The sequence below is a fragment of the Pezoporus occidentalis genome, unplaced genomic scaffold, assembly GCF_034315485.1.
Source record: "Pezoporus occidentalis ecotype Australia unplaced genomic scaffold, CSIRO_AGI_Poc_V1 ctg7, whole genome shotgun sequence".
In the NCBI taxonomy this organism is placed as follows: Eukaryota; Metazoa; Chordata; class Aves; order Psittaciformes; family Psittacidae; genus Pezoporus; species Pezoporus occidentalis.
In genome coordinates, this window is record NW_026916052.1 from 4,623,525 (window position 1) to 4,643,432 (window position 19,908).

General features: G+C 38.9%; 1 protein-coding gene across 7 annotated transcripts in view; it reads left to right on the forward strand.

Annotated features, from left to right (window-relative positions):
• RPS6KA2 (ribosomal protein S6 kinase A2) overlaps positions 1-19,908 on the forward strand; it is a 296,460-nt gene that overhangs the window by 158,772 nt on the left and 117,780 nt on the right. The gene's annotated exons all lie outside the window — the stretch shown is intronic.

The following is a 19,908-nucleotide window of genomic DNA, read 5'->3' on the forward strand; positions in this document are numbered from 1 at the left end:
AACCTCCCGAGGTTTCTTTTCAGAGAAGTTAGTAGAAAAATAGAGATGAGAAGTTTATTTTGACAATAAAACAGTAATCTGAACATAAATGAGATTGAAACTTGAAATCAGCTAAAAGAAGGGAAATTGACAGAGGGGGTTTACATTTCGATCTCAATCTCAGTGTTCTTTCTTTCTTTCTTCTCTACTTCTCCAAGGGGTTTCCTGAGCCATATGTTAAAATTGTGCTTCTAAGCATTTGGCTGGTGAATTATGGCTTCATGATGATGTGTGCTTGGAGCCTTCCACTCTTCTGCTGGCCTTAGGTGGAGAGGCATTTCTGGGGAATGGGTGCAAATTGTGATCAAAAAACTGCCTAAAAGCACCTTATAACATGCCTTAGAGATGGGCTCATTTCACTTGCCTTCATCCCCTCTGGCAATGCCTTTTACAGCTCAGGCTTTTCATCCAAGAATACTTTGCATTCAGTTCTCATGTGCTCTGCTGTGGTCTTTGTATTGGCATGCAATGATGGAGTTTTCTTAGGTGATCATGAGGAAGTCAGTCATGGGCTACTTTATGCCTTCCACCCTAAGGAAAATGAATCAATTCTTGGATCAAGTGGTAGAAAATTTCAATGAAAACAGTGACATTAATTCCTATTGACAGGTTCCTTTGGTAGATAAAATGATTTTCCACTAAGCTTAAAGTTGCATGCATGACTGGAAGTATTAAAACTCAGATGAACTAACTTTTAAAATGTTTTGGGAACATCTGAGTTCTGAAATGAACAGGAACTATCTGAAAGCCTCTACATTTTTCCTTGTCTTACTAAAACCAGATCTTTCCTCAGTAATAATTGTCATGAATTATTGAATATAGGAATTTGCTTGGCAAATATGCATTTCTCGTCTTTTCATCAATAACAAGACCCATTGTTTTCTGCCATGTGTTGTTTTCTTTTTTTACTCTTCTTTTGTTGAAGAGCTACAAGCAAGAAGAAACATTTCTTATTGAATTTTCTGAGTGACATATCACACTTGACTGCCTCTGAGCATGTTGGTTCCTATGGATATATGGATAGTATAGCACAGTCCAAAACTGCCATGACAAAATGACATAATTTAATACACCATTTGGGAAAATGTGAAAAAGGCAGCAGTCTGTGGAGCAGACAATCAAAGAACTTTGGTTTTCAAAGAAAGAATAACCTTTAGGCAACCTTGCCTATTGTTCTTGGAAGGACTAGGGTGGGAATGTAGCTATAAAAATATGTTGGAAGGTGCAGGAGTTGCCTACTCTTGCAGTTTCCTTCATCCTTTTATTGGCTTATTCTTGCACTCCTGTCTTTGCAGTGCCTTTTTACAGCTGGAGTTGCCATCTGCCTATTTAAAAATAAACCCAACAAATCAACAGCAAAACACCTCAGACAAACATTTACTGTGTGTGAACATACTGTATGTGAAGAGCCTTCCAGTATCTGAAGGGGGCCTACAGGGATGCTGGAGAGGGACTCTTCACTAGGGACTGTAGTGATAGGGCAAGGGGTAACGGGTTAACACTTAAACAGGGGAAGTTTAGACTGGGTATAAGGAAGAAATTCTTTACTGTAAGGGTGGTGAGGCACTGGAATGGGTTGCACAGGGAAGCTGTGAATGCTCCATCCCTGGCAGTGTTCAAGGCCAGGTTGGACAGAGCCTTGGGTGGCATGGTTTAGTGTGAGGTGTTCTTGCCCATGGCAGGGGGCGTTGGAACTTGATGATCTTAAGGTCCTTTCTAACCCTAACCATTCTATGATTCTATGATTCTATAGTGAACACAGAAAACCAGCATCTTAGGTGAATCCAGGACACAGGAAACCTGGTACAAATATGCAAGCTGACTTGCATGTGTCCAGGATAGCAGGACGAATCTTGTGTGCTAACTGAAAATCCAGCATGGCCAAGTGTACAGTGGAGAGGGTGCAGCCTGTGTCTGGCCTGTTAAAGCTCACACAAGTCAATGGATTACTTGCACAGGTATACATGCAGTTTAGAAAACCAGCTTTTTGGGTTGGAGGGTTTTTCTCTGCTTTGGAAAATACCTGGCATGCAAAGGGCACTGAAGAACTTTGCCAGCTACAGCAGTGAGGTGGAACTGCCACTTGAACTGTCCCACATTTCTAGAAGCAATGGGTGAATGTCAGTTCATTTTGAGTTGTCCTGAGTGTCCAGGAGAGGGTGAGGAGGATGTTCAACTGCTGCAAGTTGCCATAGTTCACAACAGCTGTTCCCAGAGGTTTATGCAAGCCTTATAAACAGAAACTACTTCCTACAATTCTTTCAGGCATTTAGTGTGGGGAGGAAAACGATGGGTTTACAGCTTTGGAAACCAATAAGTCTTTTTGTTTGTGATCAGAAGAATCAAGCATCCCTTTGCTACTTTAACAATGCACTTCAGATCTAACAGAAACAAGCAAGATAGTAGTTCAGTATTTATACCCAGTCGTATTCCTGACGACATATGGAATGTGGTACTAGTGTTTAATGCACACATTTACAGGGAATTCATTGTGAAGCATAAAACATAGTTTGCTTCTGATAGCTACAACCTGGCAGCATTTTAGTGAATAGCAAAATTAATATCTCACCAGTCAGTTCTGTAGCCTTGACCTCTTCGGGTTGCAGTCTTGCTTTTTTCCCCGAATGCCACCAGTTCCATGTTTGGAAAGGTGGGGTTTGTTTTGAGCTTCACAAATAGTCTGCAGCAGAAAAAATCTCTCTTCCAAGCATTAAAACTGTTTCAGAGGAGTTTTTTCAATTTCTCATTTTCTTGTTTCTCTTCTCGACTCTTGTTACTGCCCCCCCTCACCATGGTCTGGTGAAAAAATAGCTGCTTATGGTAAGCTGTGTGCAAACTACAAACAGAACACTTCACACCTTGAGGCAGGTGCCCATAAACATCTGGGGAATTTCTTTTTTCTTCTTTTTTTTTCCTTTTAACTTTCCTGAGAGCCTGAAGGTATTGCAGTTTTATTTCAGAGGGTCCAGGATAGATAGCAGCTCATTAACAGTCCTCTTTTGAAGGCATGTCATATGCTGATGGTGACCTCTGTCATAACACTTTTGTTCTTTGTGCCTGCTGTCTGGCTTGCAAATGAAATAAGGTCTTTGAAGATTGATACTGCATTGCTAGCAGTGCATCTAAGGTGGCAGCAGTTGCTCACAATCACAGAACAACAGTAGCCAAAGTACAAAATTTGGACTTGTTTTTCATCCTTTGTTAGTGGCTCTTTCATGAAATGGTCAAGAGAGATTCCAAATGATGAATAAGTTTATCTTCAGCATCAGGAGACAAATTAAAAAAAAAAAAAAAGTGGAAATATGGATCTTTCATGTGGGCAAGAGCAGGAAGGCAAAACAATAAAAGACAACCGTGTGAACTGTTGGACAAGCATATTCATAAAATTGAAGAGAGAAGTGTCTTGGCTTCCTCGTGCTTCGTGGCACTGAAAAGGTCATGGAAGAAAGTGTCTTGGTTCTCTGCTTGTCTGTTCCAGAGATGAGAAGAATGAATGGGAGGTGCCCCATAGGAACTGATGACAGATTTTGACTCATTGCATTTACTTAATTTTTTAAATGTTGGTTTTAGTAGTCATTTTTAGCAGTTTACTTAAAGCATGCAGGGACTAGGGATATTCTTTGTCAAAATTGCTGAGCTGTGCCTCGCCCACTCGGTCCTCGTGAGATTTTCGTGTGCTGAAAGTTTCTGGTTCCTAAATATACCAAATTAGGCAGAAGTGTGGAGCCATTCCTCCAGTACATTTTCTTTCCATTTATCAACTTTGTATTTGAAAATCTTGCTTCAAGACTCTACCTACCATTTCCTTTTATGGAACAATATATTGTAGTCTTTTCTACCATTTGATTTGCAATTGATTGCTTTCTTTAGTGAGGCTGGGAAATTAACTTGGATACCCATGAAAGTAATGTTTAAAAGACAACACATTTTTGCTTCAGTGGAAGAGAAAAAAGGCTTTTGGTGAAATAACCTAGGATACCAATGAAAAATGTTTTTTACTAAACCCAAGAGCTTTGTATTCTTGCATCAAGGATACAAATTATACAATTTGTGCTCTCTTGTTAAGGCTGTGAATAAGGAGTGGGATTTAGGCATTTTATTGCAAGACCATGATAAATATTCTCAGGCATGTATAGAAGAAAGCACAGTGTGTTGCTATGTTTCTATACTAGCTGGAGTGTCAAGAACATTATAAATTATCAGCACAAGGCTGCACAATCCCATATAGAGACAGGATTGATGACTCTGGCAAAGTATTTGCAGTACTGTGGTTCATGGTTTTAGGTCCCAAGCTGATGTATCTGTTTAGCTCCATGATATGTGAGGTACTTATATCCTTAATTGTCATATAATTGTTCATAGAGTGATTTGGAAGTGTGGTGTGCTGTAAGTGACTGGCGTTACTTATTTTTGTTCCAAAGTTTGGATTGGAAATATGAGTGAAAGGGAACTGGGAATTAGGCCCATATCCTGCAGACACTTATGCAGATGTAGGAGATGAGTAGGCATGCTTGTATTTAATTACACGCATAAATGTTTACATGAATAGTACTTCTGTTTATATTTTTAAAGGGAGGAGGAACCTTAAATTGTTGCCTTTTGTCAGTTCACTTCAGATATTAAAAAAAAATTAATACCTTTTCTTTATAGCTTCTTGAAAAATCTGCTTGGAGTGCAACAAGTCTGTTCAGATTTCTCCCAGTAGTCAGAAAACTAGAACAGAGCAATGAACATTGTATAGTTCTAAATAAGTAGTGCAGATACCAGAACTGTTCATTAAAATAATTTGGTCAAATCAAAGTCAAAATTTAAATGCAATTCAAGAAAAAACAGTGTAGAGTATATGCTTTCTGACTTTCAAAATGAAAGCCCTCAATACTTGCAAATACTTCAGATGCACAAGAAACTTTATGCAGATGAGTTGTCTCCTTGAACTTCAGATTACTGCAAATCACTTCAAAATGTTCAATTTGGAGCATTTCAAATAAGTCAGTGTGGTGGATTGACCCTGGCTGGGTGTCAGATGCACACTGAAGCCACACTATCACTCCCCCTCTTCAACTGAACAGGGGAGAGAAAATATGTTGGAAAAACCCTTGTGGGCAAAGCTGCACATGGAAGCAGAGGAAAACAAAATATTTATCCTTTACTTCCTATCAGCACCCGATATCCAACCACTTCCCAGGAAACAGGGCTTCAATACGCATGGCAGTTGCTCTGGAAGACAAGCGTAGTAACCAGTGTCCCCCTTCCTCCTTTCTCTTAGTCTTAAGACTGAGCAGCCATCACATGGTATGGAATATGCTTTGGTCAGTTTGCATCAACTGTTCTGGGTATGTCCCCTTCCAAGATTTCACCCAGCCTACTGATGAGAGGGAATGTTGGAGAGGCAGCCTTGATGCCTCTGTAAGCGCTGCTCAACACTTTTCTAGCTACCAATAAAAAGTACAGCACTATGAGGGCTGCTGTGGGGAAAATTAACTCCATCTCAAGCAGACCTAGTACAGTGAATTCCTGCTCTGTTCACATTGGAACTGAAGCACAGTGCAGACAGTTTCTTCCTGAACTGCTCAACCAGGGACATACAATGATTAAAGTCTCCCAAAGACCCATCTCCAGCTTGGAAATGCTTAGTCAACTGTAATGTGAGGCAGACTGACCTTATTGCCCCTTTCCCAGGCAGGTAAATCACAGCTATGCCTACAGAATGATCAGGGTTAACCCCTCTAATTAACTGAAGCAAACACCACCTTGCCTCAAAAAAAAAAAACAAACTGCTAAAGCAGTAACGGCGACTGACATAAATGCAGGCTACATGCAAAGTAAAGCAGTCTAAGATGGTTTGACTAAACTTAGGGGAATGAATAAAACTTAGTGAAACTGCATGAGAGGAGGCAAACAATGAGGCAGCCCACAGAGGAGACACCTCAGAAGCTGGATTGCTCTTTCTTTATAGCCTCAGGAGGAAGCCTTGGTAGCAAGTACTTGCTGACTGGAGTCTTGCACCTGGGATCAAAGACACAGTTTCCACCCTTGCTTTGTAGATAGGATTGTGTAGAGTATCTAATTCCATCAACTCCTTTTATCCAATAAAAGTGATCGTAAATATTAGCCATTCCTTGGATGAAAGCAGTCAATAGGTATATTATTAAATAAACCTGCCAGATTTTCATCATGCTACCTTAAATTGAGGAAATTAGTGTAGTTTAAGCCTTTACATCAGATATGATTATGAGGATTTACTTAACTCTGGTGGTTTGAATCAAATAGGTATGTGTCAAATGCTCTGTCAAATGAGTTATATTAGCAGGTTGATGGGCCGGCAAATATCTGTAAAATATATTTTGTTTTAGTTATTAGGTTTTCAATAGAGGAAGTAGATAGCATGGTTTATTTTCCTGCAAAGCATTTTTCAAAGATAGGAAGGATAATGGAAACCAGCAGATTTGAAGCAATAAAAGCATGAGTTACAAGATGTAGACATGGTGTCTGGAATTTTATAGAGGACCCACAGGAATCAGCTAACCCTATTGAAAATCTTGGGCATTGCATTTATATAAGCTATTGTACTCTATATCTGATTTCTTTCTTCTAATGTGTCTTCTGTGACTCATCTTTCTTAAAATAGTTCATCTGGTAATTCAGCAAAGACAATACATTGCATCCACTTTTTCCTAAAGGACTGCAGGGTGATAATGACAATGTGTGATTGGTTTGGAGAAAAGATGTAAATAAACAGATCTGTTTGCAGAAGAGAACAGAGTTGAGGATGGCTGCAGGGAACAGTAAAAATTCAGTCTCCTGGATAAAACAGACATAGAAAAAAAAAGTCTGTTTTAAAAAAACCATAAAAATGAAGTATTTAACCAATAGGAGAGTGGCAGGCAAAGGAATCGCTTTTACTTCTGGTATCAGTCCATCTAAAGGAAGAATCTGAGGCCAGGAAAAAGAAAGAGGGTTTGGGCTGGTTTCTGATTTGCATTTATCAAAATACTGCTGAAGAACATGCCCAGATTCCACTGTACTCTAAGGAACCTTGTAAAACAGCAGAAGCAGAAGGAGGGAGAAAAAGGATGCCAACAATGGCAGAGAAGTAAGTTACAGGAATGAAAACTATTTCCAGTATCAGTCCAGTATCAACGGGAAAACTATTTCTAGAATCAGATATTCAGTGAAAGAGTTCTACTCGTACCAGGGACAGGAAACAAAAGTATAAAACCCCCTTTTCTCCTTTTCTTTGTCCAATTATGTGGTAGCAGCTTAAATATCCTTCACGTTATTGTCTTAAAACTATTATTTACCATTTACCTTTTGCTTCTCTTAGACAGGATTAAATGTTTTCAGTAAATCTCAGAGTGGATGATGCAGGGTTTTTTTCTTTTTCTCTTTTGGTAGACCATTGGTGAGGACTGTAGCAGAACACAGGCCAGTAAAATTAGCCTTGGAGTAAAGCAGCTAAAGTAGTCCAGCCTTCCTGAGGAGGGTTACAACTACAGAGACTGCTTTGTGTTATCATTGCCAGGACACCTGTCCTTACGCTGTCAGAGGGGGAGCTCAGCTGTGAGGGCCACTAAGCATGTGTTGTAGGGTCAGAAAGAGCCATAAGAGGACACACAAAATGGAAAAAGTAACAAAAATTGCCTGCAGATCTCTGTTTTGAATTCAAATGCATGGCTATGTTTAAAGTATGTGCTATAGTTTCCTATGTTTTTTTAAATGGTATTATTTCTTCTGGATTAAAGTATGTACAACCTTCTGAAAATCTTCAGTGCATTCAGGTATTAGTTGTAACATAAATTATGTCACATTTATTACTGATGTTACAATGAGTAACATCAACATAACAGAAGGCACGTCTTTTAAAAATGGTTGAACTCTGGAAATCATTAAATTCATGTCATAAACTGTGCACTAGTCTACACTGTCTGTTGTTTGTGTATCATCTGTACTGTGGGGCTTTGCTGGGATTTGCATTTCTTCTGAGAACAATGCTGGTGCAGTGGGCAGATACGTGTTAAGGACCAGTTTAGAGAGGTGTGATTTAATTTGGTGTAATGTACCTCTTTCTATCTCTTGTGTATGAGCTTGAGTGCTCCTAGCAAGTAATAATAGAGAGTCCTGTGGACTTCAGCAAGCATTTGAAGCAGACTCTAAATCTCTTATTTAGGTACATGTTTAAAGATAGCTTTGACAGTAGCAGCAGTATCACCATGTAGTTAGTTGTCAAATGTAGTTTATATTTGCTTGGTTACAAGTACTGTATTGCACAACATACTGCTTCCTGTTTCCCCACCTCCCCACACTCATGAAAAGTAGTGAGCTAAGTTATCTCTGAGACTGTGAACATGTATGACATTTCTGTGAAAAGATTTTGCTTAGTGGATGGAGCTGCTACTTCACAAAATGAAGTATTTGAGATCTTCATCACCAAAATACTGGGTTGTTTTATTGATTGACTTGCCAAATGTATTTGTAAGTATGTGTACATCTCATTAGCAATTCAAACTAGCTTGGTGGTATTGCCCTACTTGCCTTTGCTTCCAAGTGCATGGGGCAGGAAGCATATATATATCCCTAACAAGGAACTGTATAGGGGCATATAGTTAATAATAATATATATAATATATCGTTAATAATACTGTTAGAGATATATAGTTAATGCTGTTGTCTTTTTGACTGAAAAAATATGTCTATAGGTACTAAACACCCAAGTAATTTATTGAGTCTGCATTAATATTATATTTGCAGCTACACTGTGTAAATGAAAGTTGCCTGGCAGTATTGCATGAGACATAATTTCCCAATCCCAGGTGGAGGCCTGGAACAAAGTCAGTGTTAGCTCTTGGAGTTCCTGAATTCAGGAGTGCTGGAACTGGTGGGGTTTTATTTGTACACATTGAGATTGCTTTACAACAGAAGACTCATGCAAGATTTAACAGATCAGCAGCATGTGTCTTCCATGGAAGCTAAAGGAGCACACAATGGAGACATGCAATGTCTTCAAGGTTGTGAGGGTTTTGGGTTTTTTTTTGCTTACTGTGAAGCATAGTGCTTTACTTGGGTGTTAGTTCTTAAATGTCATAGGGCTTGTTTGGTTTTCAGATCCAAATATGACACTGATGCTTTTTTATATATGCGGAATGGTTTGTGTATTAACTTACTATTTATCCTCATTTTAGATCTAAAGTAAGACTAGTATTTTGCCAACTGATTGTACCTGCCTCTGGATAATCTTGGAGTAAAGCACTGATGTTTAAGTATATTCATCTGCAGTTGTGGAAGAGGATCTAGAAACTAACAGATGCATGCAGTGTGAAAAGTCTGTGTTTTGTGTGGCATCTGAGTTGCTTAGATGGATTCCAGGAGCACCTAGTCAAGTACCATGGCCAAAGCAGGCAAAATTGCCGAATATGGTCTACCTTTTTTATTGATTTTCAGGTGAAGATCAGCTCAACAGAAAGAGCAGTAAAAGATTAAGTTCTGTTAATCCCTAGAAGATTTCAGGTTTTAGTTGTTTAGCCTCTGAAAAATACTTTCACCTTTAAAATATAACTAGAGGAGAAAATCCCACTAAAGGGGATGCAGGACAACACTTTTTCTATTCAGATATTGAGGGTTTTTTTCCCCATTAAGTCAGGACCAGAAGCAACACTTGGATCTTGATTTAAGTCTGTTTGTGGGATTGGGAGAAAAAAAAAGCAACAGCAAAGTGATACTTAGGTAGTGTAATGTTTGATGAAGTCCATTTTTTATGTGGGGAAGGGTAGGGTTGTGGAAGAGGGGGGAAGTGGTAGTTGACCCAGCAATGACCAAAAATAGGCTTGATGGTGTCACATTAACCAAGTATATTAGGAACAGCTGCTTTTCATGTATACCAAACAGGATTCCTATCAGTTATCGACTTGTCTAACAGGCATCTAGAGTTCAGAACGTGATATGCAGTGGCCCATTACTATTTTGAACAAGACCTCATATTTCTTCTTCTGAAGATATATGAGAAACTGCAATTCTGGTGACCTCTAGGAGACCTGTATGACTTAAGCACCCAGGATCTCATTTCTTCCTTGATAATTGTTTTTCTGCTCCGTATCTCCCTTGAAAATTGAAGGTATTAGCTTGTTTCAATCATGTGTGACAGCGCTACTCTCTACGTTCTGCATTAGAAATTAGTGATGTGTAGCCAGCCTGGCCTGTCGTACAGAAGGGGTTCTGGAAGAGGAAAGTGGAGGGGTCCTTGCTCCCTGATAATCCCAATTAGTAATGAGGAACTTGCTGAAATGGAATTTGCATATAAATTAGCTAAATTTTTTTTTGGCATAGAGCATGTACATCAGAGTAATACTAGAATGCTAAAATAATACATATATATATATATATATAGCAGCTACTTGTATAAATATGTTTCCTGTTCTGTACTATGCTGATGAGAGAGAATGAAGGAGTTGCACTAAACTGGGAAACGTGAGTAGTGTCCTAGCGGTTGTCTCTCCTGAGGCAATCAGCAAGCCCCCTTTTTGGGCCAAGACCCCACTCACTAAAAAAAAGTAGTATGTTGACTTTGGCACAGACATGTGTCTGTAGCTCTGGGAATAACTTGTCCCTGACTGAATGGCATAGAGGATTTGCATTCAATTTTTATGAGCCCTCATAAGGCCATTGTTCTCCAATTTCTGATTGATTGCCTTTTATGTAGAGGACAACTAATATAGACTTGTCAGACTGACTGAGGAAGGTCAGCTGTGATGGCTTCAGTTTAACAGAAGCTGCTAAGGTTGCAGGATGAATTATGTTTTGTTGCGTGCAGCAAAAAGCACACTATTCAGGTGGGTTTTTTTCTTAGCCGACGCTTGAGGAATGTGCTTTCTCCATCTATTTCTTATTCTGTTTTACAATATCCTTAATTGCAATTTGGCTGAGGTTTATGTGCGGTTGATAGATACCCTCTGGCCCCAGTCCTTCTGTCAGTTTTAGAAGGTTAATGTGGAGTAAATGTTTTCAAAAGTCCCTGATTAGGGGTGCTCTTGAGGAGGGGTTTCAATTTTCAGAGCAGGTAATCAGTCACAACTCAGACTGAACAGGATCCATAAAGATTCAGCATCTCAGATAGCCAAGCCCGTGTGTTTTGGTACAGGTACCTGGTATTATTCATTACTTGTGCTGCCATAGAGTAGGTGTAGGAAGGTGAGAGACTGGAGATTCTGCAATAAAATCTTCTTCAGCCCTGCAACTTTAACTTTGTACAATCCCCATCTCAGCGATTACAGGGTAGTGCTGAAGGCTGTGTTGGTGTGGGCATGACAGTGGTGTCTAAATCACCTGTCTGGAATTCTGCAATAAAAAAATTCCTCACTTCTGCCAGACAGCCTCAATCTCAGACCCAGAGCCCATTGCATCAACCCTCCACTAAACCAAAATGCAAAGAGGACAGTTTTGCAGAGAGGTAAAGTAGTCCTGGGTGCACCTTTGCCCCCAGTCTGGAGTAGCAGAAGGAGGTACTGGCTGCAGTTAAGCTCAGATGAGATTCCCAAATATCTTTTACTGGAGCCCCTTCCATGCCTCCCCCCACCTAGGCCCCATGCAAAGTTCAGAGGTCCCACACCAGTCCCAGAGCCTCGTGACACTTCCACCCATTCCAGAGTTCCCCATTGATCCTAGCACAAACCTTTTGCTGAGTATGACTATAAATGTCATGGTTTTCTGGGCTTTCTATTTAGCTGGTTTTAGTAGAAAATGCCCCCAGATGTGGTTAAAATACTCCCCCATTGAGCAGCTTCTGTTCCAGAACAGTGGCCAAATAAATTTTCCTCTCCAAGTGCATAGGAATGGATTGCATTGCCTTCTCCAGTGTCAGGCTGCTGGGCTCACAAAAATCATACTGGCTCTGTCTGTGCATATTTAGGTACATAGTTCTGAGGTTATTTTTGGTGATCTGACTGACTTTCCAACCCTTGAGGCAGAGAAACTGGAAAGCCATTCATGGAAGTCTTATTAAGGAAAGAAGATTTCCTAAGTGGATGAAATGAGAGTTCCTAATGAGAGATGTGTTATAGCCCCATTTTAATAGCTGAACAGTGTTGCAGCATGAATTATTATAATAATCTGAGAAGCATCTAACTTAGCATACTTGCAAGTACATGAGTAGTGGTTGTACATTTTGTACATAATGCTATGCTATTAAAATAAATGCCCATTGTATGAAGTTGGATGAAACATTTTCCTGGTTGTAAGTTCTGATGGCCAAGTTGTGCTATAAAAGCCTTGCTACCAATCTCCACAAATATGCTGAAAATATTTTGTATAACTCAGGCATTTACATCCAGACAGTGGCATTTTAGTCAGAATTCATATGTTGTGTGGCTGGGGTCATGGGCTTTAGTAAAGGTTCAGAAGGTTTCCCCAACATGATATTTGTGGGATAGGTGTGTGATAGGGTAGATATTTTGGAGAAAGGTGGCACTTAAACTCGCTTTGTCCTTTGGTCTGTTCCCAGAAGGATTGAGCTTAATTACTGTGTTGGATGGTATCTGTTTCCCCAGGGTTTGGTGGAAAAAGGTTCTGGGGGCCATTTTGAAGTCTATATAGCATGGCTGCATCTTCGTGTGACACCTGGTCACCACACCATTTCCATCTGGGCACTTTCTCTGTCATTATAGAAAGTTTTGGGGGCAGACCTTTTCATGCAGTGAAATCAAAAGTTTAACTGTATAAAAATTAATCATGAAATTAGTATTGATCATGAGTTAAACTTCTGTTGAAGTAATGGCACTGAAAAATCCATGGATCACTGCCTGTAAACACAGCTCTGAAAAAAATCTGCCTGGATTTAAGTACTGTTGCATAATCCATGAGAGCATTGCATTAATTTTAGGATGAGAAGTGATGTGTTTTGTGCTGTGCTCCTATACCCTGTAAATATTATATGAAATTGTGGAGATAGATTTTAAGAACAAAATGCTCTTACAAATAGCAAGAGGTTATTGTATGGAAATTGGTGTAGTTTAGACAATGGGTTTTGTCTCATGCATTTGTTGCTGTTACAGTTTAAAGGGACCCATACTGAGAATATATGTAATATGTTCTTGCTGCAAGACATTTTTGCATTCCCAGAGTGAGTGACGGAAAGTAAACAGTGGAAGAGTATTAACTGTGAAACAAACATCCTTGTAGATGTTGATTTGCATTTATATTCAGTTCCTAAAGAAAAAAGCAAAATGCCATCAAACACTGGAATTGAATGTAGTAGGGAACTGAGAAGCTGACACTGGGAAAGGGAGAGAAGAATTTATGAAAAAGGTCCCCTTCCTTACAGCACTGCCCTTAACATCATCTCTTGTCCCAGCCTGTGACCCTGTCTGGTCTCAGAGCTGCCTTCAGTGGAAACACTACATTCTCAGCAATATTCCACACCAGGCAGATTTTTGTTTTATTTTATTTTATATTTCTTCTGCCCAGCAGCAAATTTAGTTATAAATCTATGTGAGAAATTTATTTTTAAGTAGTCTTTAAAAATTAATGTTCCTGCTTAGTATGGTTGTGTTCCTTTGTTCTGCCATCTGTAGCTTTTCTGTGCTGGCAGAATAGAGGCTAGCTACAAAATCTGATTTAGGATTAGGGTCAGTCTCTAGCTACATTTGATCTGGATGGCACTGAAAACGTAAGGATTCATTGCTAATAGTTTTATTAATCATCTTCACAGAATCAGGATGAACATTGTCCATCACAGAATTAGTTTAATAGTTTAGCTAAAGAATTTTGAATGTTGAAACAAAAATTAGTATATTTTATACATCATATATTTCATTTATCAGAAATTTGAGGATTTTGCTGATAAAACCAGTAATTATATCATTCACAAAAATCTAATTATTGATGAGTCGATCTGAAGTGTGATTATTCTTACAGTTTTGCATACCTATCCATAAATATACTTTAAAAGATCTGACTAATGTAATAGATTTAACAAATGACTAAAAACTTTTTGTTGAAGAAAGGTGCATATAATTCTTTTGGGCTTTCGTTATATATATTGCTGAATTGGTTGAATTTGTTCCTTTCAGTTTTGTTAAAGGTGTATTAATGTAATTTTATTCAGGTTTGCATCTAGCTTTCAATAATAATTTCTTGATTTATTTCAATGTAATTATTTAATTTTGAATTTCTATTAATTCCTGTAATAATGAGAATTTAAATTTCTCTTTCTTTTTAGAAGTCAAATTTGTTAGAATTGAATTTGATTTACCTGCAAAAGTTTTGCAGGCAGTTTTTTCTGCCTTATTTTAAAGGTCAGGCGTTTCATTCCTTTAGTTTTTGCATTCCAAAGCCTGTGAAACACTTGAGATTTGTTTGCCACAGAGTCAGGTACATCTGTCTCAGCAGGTAGCCTGGAGGTAAGAAGTGGCAATGAGCATTGCACGTGTGCTCACAGGCAGCAGTGGGTCTGCAGCCTTCCCCACTGTGCCTTTGAGACAGAAATCCAGCATTTGTAACACATGGCTACACAAGGAGACAAGTTATTAGAGAAGTAGTTTGTGGCAATTGAGTGCCCTGAGTTGCTGCCATGCCAGGTGCTCACTGCAAAGAAAGTGATTACCTACAGTGTACGTGAACATCCGTTTGAATGTGGAGATGCTTCATACTTGGCTGTTCAGAAACCCTTTCAGTGCAAGGCGCATCAAGCCCCCCATCTAATATTGTCTTGCCTCATCACATAAAATCCATGAATTTCAGACAAGTGGTGTGCCATTTGCTTAGCAGCAAGAAATGCAGTTTCTTCAGTGTAAGGGCTCTTCTGCACACATGACTGTGTTGTGTTTGTAGGTGTCTGTATCATTCTCTAGGTGTCTGTACCATTCTCAGTCTTACCTCTAATAGAGTTAGGTGTCTTTGAAGCACAAGAGCACTTTTTAAATGAGACTTAATCTTATTATGTGCTTTTATCTGATCCTATCATTGCTTGTTCCTTGCATTGTAGGAGAAGAAAAGCTCCTTGAAATCTTGTTCCAAAGTGTGGAATTGGTGTGAAATTTTTCTTTCTTTTTAACACCAGGCTAAGGGGAGAGAAGGGGGTGGATCACAGATCAGAAGCGCTTTGCACCAGTATAGTGTTTAGACAACATTTGGCTTTGTAGGGTTTGTTTGCTTGCTTTTCCCAAAGATGCATGGTTAGAGGATTTGAGTGATTTTTCTCCTTCATTTTGTTATAGTTCTCATTAATTATATTGCTAATCTCTGCACTGTAAATAAAAGCTCCAGCTCCTTTGAAGTTGTGACCTTCTTTTTGATTTATCCATAGTGCTTCTTAAGCATCTTACTATAACTTTTTTTTTTTCTGTGTTATTACTTTCTGTAGTTGTGCTCAAGCCTACAGTGGAACAGAGGTATTACTCAGCAAATGTCTTTGACAGCAGTGGATTGTAATTGCTAATTAGGCAAATGCATACTAATTTAGCAAGTGAGATATTTTAGCCCTCCTTGATTTAATTATGTGCTGTATGGGTCTGAGTATCATGTGAAGAGCTAGAGAGGAAAAATACATCACAAATTGGTCAGATTGCTTCATTAAACAGAGTTTGGATTTGCCTTAGGATACAGCTTTAATAAACCAGTTTAAGTAGACTATTTCCTTTAGGAATTCAGGCATAAGTCACTGCCTGAAAAAATGTTATTAATTATTTACAGCAGGTCTCAGCCATTGCTACACTTTGGACCCTGCTTCACAAGGGCAGGTTACCTCCTCTCCAAGTCTTTGTATTCCTTCAGGTTTTCTATAGGCATAGAGCGCTGTACGTTTGATGCAACGATGTATTATTATTTCCTTCTTACATACATAATCTGTGAAATACTTAGATTCTGCTCAAGTAGTGGGTGTATTCTTTTCTTCCAAAATACATTCATGGTGTGTGGGGGAACAGGAGGAGGAGGGAGCAATGTGGCATCATCCACTTTCAATTTACCAACATTTTTAAGTATGGTGGGCTGGAAACTCCAGTAAGTTTCTTTGCTTGATACAACATGGTATGTAGTGAATGTGGAAGATAAGTGGAAATCCTCATGAAAAGGCTCTTCCTTATTAGGGTCATTTCCATCTATGTAGTGTTCTCTTCTACAGAGTATCACCTTTTTTCCCCCTCCTGCAATAGAAGAGGTGCGGTAGAACATGTGGTGGAAGGGAAGGATGATGTTCCCCTGCTGGCGCCGCTCTCATTTTTGCCAAAAACGTTGCTACAGTTCAGGAAGCTGCAAACAGACATTTCTGATTGAGTCTGCTGCTTGCTGTGTCAGAGTGCAGCTTGGGGAAAGGAGAATCAGTTTGTTGTTACCTATGAGGTATTTCACAAGGGTTGTTTCCTAGCCATAAGGTGACACATAGAGGTCATGGAGCTGCACCTGCCAGCACAGATGCAGTAGGACTTCTTGCATCAGAGATGTCCTGCTAGTCTCCCAGCAGCATAGTATTGCTACCTGGATACAGGGTATAAAACAGATGACTCTCTTTGCCATGTCTGTGGGTGAGAGGGAAGTCAAAACAGCACAGAGAGAGCCATACCTCTTTCTCAACATGATGCCTCACACTTCAGACATCCTTTAAGGAGGCTCAGAGAGCTGGGTTATGCATGGAGTCTGAGCAGGAAGAGGGAAATAAGAACAGCTTTTTGATCTTAGGTTGCCATAAGGTAACAATGCTTTCTACTACTAGTTTTATGTTCCATAAAATGTATGTCCTATAATAATTTCCTATGAATTATTTATTGCAGAAATCAGTTATTGCAGAGTTATATTACCTTCCACTTTCAGAGAGTATCCACCCTTCTCTGCCTGGCATTTCATCCTTATTCATGAGCAGCATTAATGAATCAGGTGTATAATGTAATTCTCTTTGCACAAGAAATATCTGACTATAGTATTCATAGTTTCTTCCAGTAAGGAAGAAACATTGAAGTAGACTGCTGAAAATGAAACCTCTTCTCTCTGCCTCTGGAAGCTGTAAATATGTTCAAATATTAAGCAGAAGAACCTGACTTCTTCAGGTTATAGCAGTAAATAGTGGCAGCAATCAACCCCGAGAAGCAATTAATTTAGACAGTAATTAGCAATCAGTTGCCTTTATCTGGAAATCAAAAGTTGACAGCCTTTCTCAAGCACAGATTGATCTGAAACTTGATTCCAAAGCCAACTGCATCTTTCATGTCCTGGCTTCACTTGGGCAAGATTTGCTATAGTGGATTTGCTGACAGACACTGAGGTTGAGCAACAGATCTTAGTTAGCAGCAGCACTGCAGATCTGCATCTTCTCTTTCACAGTGTTTTCAATCATATTTCTGTTTATGCTTCAGCTTTCTGCAGTCTGTTACTGCCTGATAGCATTTGGCTGTCTTTCTGGCAGGTCACAGGTAGATGGCTGGGGTTAGTTGAGTGCATATACCAAACCATGTTAGCAATACGGCTTCAGGATTTTGAAGGGCGTTTCAGTACGCAGGGAATGGGAGCTAAACTTTTTCAAGGATCAATGTGCATATGTGAATTATGTGCGTTAAAATTCTGTTTAATGATTCATAATTGCCAGGAGGCTGTAATGTTAATATATAGACAGCTATATATTGTTCAAATGTGTTCAGTTTGATATAAGAAAAAAGCAAAAAACTAGGCGCCTAGTAACAAGGCTTCATCCATCCTGTTCTGGATGAATTCAGGTCGTATTTATTTTCAGATTGACTTCCAGAATGATGTCTCTTGGAGTGTTTCCAGAAGATAATCAATATAAATGGTGTGATAAACAGATTATTTTTAAAATGTGCATGACTATTCTCTAGTTTTAGATCAGTCATGATAGGCAGATTATCAGCTCCCAGTGAGCTGTTAAATCATTCAGCACAGTGCTAAGGTCAAATTCCGATGATCAGGGGCCCGGTAAAACACCACAATGGATTGCTCAGGATATTTAATAGGAGTAAGCAAAAAGTTCTCCAACTTCCCAGGTTCCTCATAGGGACCTTCTATCTTTCCGCTCCCCTCAATTGCGCTCTGATGGTCAGCACTGTGGAGTTTGAGCAGGATTTTGCCTAGGGACCGAAGATGAATACAAACACAGAAGGCTAATAATCACCAGTAACATCAAATGCAAGTGGAATTTTCCAGCATTGTTATTGCTTATTGTATGCATTGCTGAAACGAACAGCATTCCTGGTCAGGAGCCGTGGTCCTCTGCTCCGGTGCTCCACAGGGGACAGAAGATGACCCTGCCCAGGGATCTTGCCAGGCACATGCAAGACAGTGGAAAACAAGACAGGGCAGACAGACATGCACAATGGCAGAAAGGGAATACAAGGGAGCTATAACTAAGCAGATTAAAAAGCAATGTGCTCAGCAGACAGTAACCCTACTGATGAACAGCTTTGTTTTCTGTGTTTTTTTTTTTTATGAAGTGTTTGATATACTCCTTATTTTTTACTAGTGAAATGTTAATCCTGTCAGTAATTCATCCTCTATATCAGTTCCTACAAAGTAAATCTTGAGAGACTTTGCCAGAACACAATGCACATGACACAGAAATTAAAACATTAGACCGGATGTGGGTAAAACTTGCATATTTGACCTTAAGAGAATGAATAAGATGAAAACCTCAGTAAAAAAAGGACATCTGTCATGTTTGAGTAGTTTTCCCAGGAAAGGGTAGATGGTCAAGAACAGGAAAAGAAATGTTTTCATTTGCACTCTCTGCATCCTAACACTGCTCTCATCAGTAGCTTGCTTGAATATTGCTGTATGCGTTAAGGCTGTGTGTGATGCTGTCAAGGGCTGCCACAGTTGCAGAAGAGCTTGAGGACTGTTGTGCTTTGCAAGTGGTGTTCTTTCGTTCTTGGCAATTTATGAAAGTCACCCAGCGTTAAATGGCAGAATGTAAGGAATGCTGGTAGTAAATATTAAAAACAAATTTTGGGTATATTTGAGGAATTTCCTCTGGGAAGGGTAACTGCCTGCTATGAAATATTTTATGCCAACATTTGTGGGTGAAAAATTATGCCAAGGATTGTAAATGGTTAAGGGGCATCATACAGGCTTAAAAATAAGAGTTTCCTTCCTGTTATATGTAGTGAATATTACAGTTTCAAATGTTAACACTTTTATTCTTATGCTGTGAGGAATCTAATAGATCTTCTAATCTCTTTAATGTATTTCTGGAATGTGCAGTAGAAATCTTCAACAGTGAACATCATTTCATGTTAGAAATGATAGTGACTCATATGAATGATCCCAACGTAACAACACTGTGGATTTTATATGTCAGATTCCATTTCAGCAATTTCAGTAGCAATTAGAAATTCTTACTCAATATATATTTGAGATTGGTTGTAATTTTGAATAAAAAGATACTTTACAAGATCCTAAGGTCACTTGATATTAATCTAATAGATACCATTAGGAAACTCGTAGCCCTCAGTTCTAAAGTCTGAGGGAGTGATCTGAAAAGATTATTGTTTTATAAAAATGAGAACTAAAACTTGTTCCTTCTTTTCAGCTTTGTAACACTTAGGGTACTCAATGTGTAGGTGTGATTAGCAGCATAATTAAAAGTCCATTTTCTCTGTAAGAGGAAAGTTACTTTGTCCTTGATAACGCTGCTAGACGTGAGCAATCTTTAGGGCTTTATTGAATTTCTGAGCAGTCATCTGAAGTAAATGCATAGAGCTTTTAAAACTCAGTAGAAGTTTTTTTAATTAGCTTTTTTTTTTTTATGCTCTTGAATTCTGTTCCTGGTAGAGAAAGCTAGTATGAAATTGGCATTTGTCTGTTATTTAACTGTTACTTTACTGAAAAGCTACCAAAATCTTTAATTTTGCTAGGAGTAAAGATGGATCAGTTTTCTAGTGA